The sequence below is a fragment of the Mus pahari genome, chromosome 18 (assembly GCF_900095145.1).
Source record: "Mus pahari chromosome 18, PAHARI_EIJ_v1.1, whole genome shotgun sequence".
Classification (NCBI taxonomy): Eukaryota; Metazoa; Chordata; class Mammalia; order Rodentia; family Muridae; genus Mus; species Mus pahari.
The window spans coordinates 5,054,056-5,058,717 of record NC_034607.1 but is presented as its reverse complement, the minus strand read 5'-3'; positions in this window follow the sequence as shown (position 1 = coordinate 5,058,717).

The following is a 4,662-nucleotide window of genomic DNA, read 5'->3' as shown; positions in this document are numbered from 1 at the left end:
GAGACAGGGTTTCTCTGTGTAGCCTTGGCTGTCCTGGAACTCACTCTGTAGACCAGGCTGGCCTCGAACTCAGAAATCCACCTGCCTCTGCCTCCCGAGCGCTGGGATTAAAGGCGTGCGCCACCACACCCGGCTGTGTGTGTGTGTTTTTTAAACAAACCAAAATTCCAAACTTGTCATTCTACCCGTGCACAAGGCACGTGTTAATTTCACATTTGTCTCTTATTAATCTTTTACCTCCTTGCTGGACCTCAGCTGAAGAACTTATGCCAGAGGATTTTTTTCCTTCTTCCACAGTACACACACCAGAAGATGCATGCCATTTTCCTGCTCCAGAGCCTGTCAGGCCCACACCTCTGTATTCCTGTGCAACTGTCCCTGTGCTAGGAATCACCTTCCTTCAGTCTCTAGTCACTAAAGCAGTGGTTCTCAACCTTTTTAATGCTGTGACCCTTTAATACAGTTCTTCCTGCTGGGGTTGGACCTCAACCATAAAGTTATCCCGTTGCTACTTCATAACTGCAATTTTGCTACTATTATGAGTTGTAATGTGAATATCTGATATGCAGGTATCTGATTCCCTGAGACCCCTGTGAAAGGGTCCTTTGAGCCACAGGTTGAAATGGATGCACTTGAGTGTTACTTCTTGCTCCAGGGAGGCTGTAAGAGTTAATGCATTTACAATGGCTGTCAATGAGTTTTTAAAATCACATGCTTGAGGCAGCATGATGTGCAGACCACTTTTACAATTGCTTTTCAGTTAAAGGAAAAAGTAAAGAATTCCCTGCTCTAAAAACCCTTCATGTATAAGCCCAAATTTGCCTGTGTCGGGTAGCCTAAGGTCACTGAGCATTATCAGAGGAAGGTGCAATTAGCAGAGTCATCTTCAAACTTGACAGAAAGGGTAGGTCTAGGGTGGCAAGTGGCCCCCTGAAACCTCCAAAAAGCAGGACCTAGTAAAATACTGAATGTAAGAAGGATGAACAAGACTGGCTTGAGCAGGCTGGGTACAATGGTACACACCTGTAGTTCCAGCGAACCAGAGGCAGAAGCAGGTGGATTTCTGAATTTGAAGTCAGCCTGGTCTACATAGTGAGTTCTAGGCCAGTTAGGATCCTGTCTTAAAAAGAAAGAAGGGGGGGAGGATGACACTCAAAACTTGGGTGATCATCCAAAGAGAAGATGCATGGTATAGTGAAGTTATGAACACTGCCTTTGTAAAAGGAAGACCAGCCTCAGTGGACCATGCTTCCAGATAAAGCTGCAATGATACACTTACTCTATTCTACATGTGTTCAATTCTACCCCTTGAACCCAACATGGAAGAATGCACTAGACATGTGACTTCCAAGGATCGTTGACAAATAGACATGTACCTGTCTCTCCCACCTCCAGGGAGACTCACCTTTAGAGTAGGGGCTTCCGCCCACACCGTAGGCAAGCATGCTAGTTCCAAGACAAAAACCCATCTCTAGAGGTTATTTACTTGCTCCCTCTTCAAACATGCAGGCCATTGTATAGTGTGGGCTCCTTGCACTGTAGCCTATTTAACACCTATCCCATAGGAAAAAAGATGTTGCTGTTGTTAAGCTGTTGTGGGTACCAGGCTACGCAGTAGTCTGTGCATAGTCTGGATGTTGGCTCCACTCCCTACTGCTGACAGCATTCCTCTACCCTGGTTGAAGGCTCCTGGCTAGGTCATGAGCATGCAATGCCACCCCATTCCCTAAGACTGTCCTAAGGATATCTGTTTCTCTCTCCCTTCCCTCTTATAGAGGTTATCTTGCCCACTTCTCTTGCCCAGTTCCTAGACACACACCCTGCCATAGTAACTGACTTCTCCAGTCAGCACTTCCTAACTGAGCCAGATGCAGTAGTTCATGACTGTAATCCCTAGGAAGGCTGCAGAAGGACTTCTGTACATTCCAGCCTGGATTACCCAGCCAAAGCTACAAAGCAAGACCCCTTCTAGAAAACAAATTAAAATTCTGTTACCAGGCACAATGTTTAACCCAATTCTTGTAAGGTTGAGGCAAGAAGATTACCATGAGTTCAAGACCAGCTTGGGCTATATAGTAAGTACCACGCTCCAGCTAGAGCTACATGACAAGACCCTGTATCAAAACAAAACAAAACACCCTACCTGTTAACAGGCATGGTAGTAGTACACAAATATTTGAGAGGTTTTCGGCAAGAGGGCAGTTCAAGGACAGCATGAACTATATGATGAGGGTGAGCTAGCCTGGGCCATAGAGATGAAACCCTATCTTAAACGGATTTCAAAGATTACAGTCACATAGCGGTCTACCCAGGAAGCTCTAGTGGCTGGGGCTAGGGCAGAGATGAGAAAGACCATACGTATGTGACAGAGCACTGAGGACTAGCAGGTCATCTAGAAGGCAGGATATATACTGCCTGAGGCAAAGCTGGCAGGTACAGTTAGCCCATCTTCAGGGCAGACGCTTCCTGAGCTCCCTCGGATCCTGGCATTAAGCATGTCTCTCACCTCTGCTACTCAGGGTTACTGCGTTCTCTTGCTATAGCCTGCCTCACCCTTGGCTATTGTGAGACTTCTGAGTTTTGATTAATTACTCACTTCCCACCTAAGCGCAACACAGGACTAGGATGTAACTTTAGTCTACTCAGGGGCTGGTCTGTGTCTACACTGCTGTTTTTTTTTTTTTTTAACTCCACAGGCCTCTCCTTTTTCTGAGAATATCCCACTGCAGGAAGGAGGGGAACTCAAGTTAAATCCAATTGGCCCAAAGGGGATAATCACTATGGGTTGTTTTCAAAGGATGCTTAAGATCTAACCTGCGATAAACAGGACAGTGAAATGATAGGCCCATCCAACCCTTGAAGCTTCCATGCAGCAAGAGGGAAGGAGAATCTCCTTAAAGAATTACAAAAAATACAAGTTTTCTCCTCCAGGCTTTTCAAACATTCATCTTGATCAAAAATTCTTCCCGAGATGCTCAGAGTTCCTTAGAGAATGGTTTTCAAGTTCTGAGGCACTTAATCCAAAACCTGGCACTCATTGTTTGCTTGTGATTCTTCATTTCTGAAGAGGAGGCTCTTCACATCTGTTCAGCCACCTACTCCAGGCTCCCAGAGCATGCCCACCGCTACCGGAGAATCCAGGAGGCAGCAGTAACAGAGGCTACTACCATGGACCAAGCAGATCCAGGCATTGGGATGCAAAATTAGCCTAGTTCTTGTGTGCACTCCATGGAGAAATGAATCATCATTACTGTTATCATCAGATCACAAAAGTGGAGAATAGAGATTAGGGAACATTTCTGCATGTGGTGCAGGCCTGACCCCAGAGCCCACACTTTTAACCACTAATGCCATCACTCACTAATCGGGGCCTTCATCTCATCCTGCTCTGCCCCACTAATCCCTGCACCGAATAATCACACAGCTCTTTGCACCTCTCTGCTTCAAAGCCTTTTCATTAACTCCAGTCTTGAGAGCTTGAGCTTCTCGCTTCCTGGAGTCCACTCAGTTCACAGGACAGTGGATGAGGTGCTGAGTCACACTGTTAACTGCTTTATTGAGATTCAGGGAGATCCTTCCCCCAAGAGACACCACAGTGTGAAAGGGACGCTGCCTCCTGCCTGGTCAGTCCATCTGTCCGTGCCTTTGTTTGGTCAAATATGCACCCACTAACCACTGGAAACAGCCTCCAACCTGTCCCCATTTCTTTTCCCCTTAGTTCTGAAAAATAATAATAATGATAATAAAGAAAAGAAAACCAAGATGCAGTAATTCTGAGAGATGATTATACAGACCCAAGGTGGAACGCATGAGAATAGAGGGAACACTTGAGGGTAAACCTAAGGGCAAGGAGAGGGTATACATGGCTCAGAAAACATGTACTGGGGGAGAGCCTGCTTAATCATGTGCATGTTGGGTGCACATGGCTCTGCTGAAAGAAGACAGGACATCAGCTAGGCAGACAACTGTAATCCCAATACTCAGAGGGCTGAGACAGGAAGCCTGCCCTGACCCCAGTCAGGGTAACAGACACACACACACACACACACACACACACACACACACACCACCTAATGATATTAAAATACAAAGAAAAAATACACAATGCACGGAGTCACGCAAGTAAAACGTAGACAAACATGACGTACGCCCATGAGGAAGACAGCTTGGTGTGCTCAACACATCATGCACACCTATGCAAGCACACCACAGCACACACTCACAACCACTGTGCACTCACAGGTGCAGCATATGCACACAACCCAAGTGATAGCAGCATTCAGAGAAGAACACATCTGCACAGNTGTGTGTGTGTGTGTGTGTGTGTGTGTGTGTGTGTGTGTGTGTGTGTGTGGTGCAACGTTTAAGGAGAGGAAGACATGGGGACATGGAGAAGGATGATAGAAGGAGATTCTAATGCTGAGAAATGGAGAGAAAGCCCTGCTAATGTAGGAAGACCCCTGCTGCTGAAATGACAGGAGTTGCTGTGGTAACAACTATATAATACAGCCTATGGGAGACAAACGAGATGCCCCTCTGGAGTCAGGAGTGAATAGCTCCAAGCAGGGTTCAAACAAAACTGTGAAGTAGAGATATAAAACTATATGGAAAGAAAGAAAACCATCTGTTTCCCAGAGTACTGAAGACCCAGATAACCCCAGA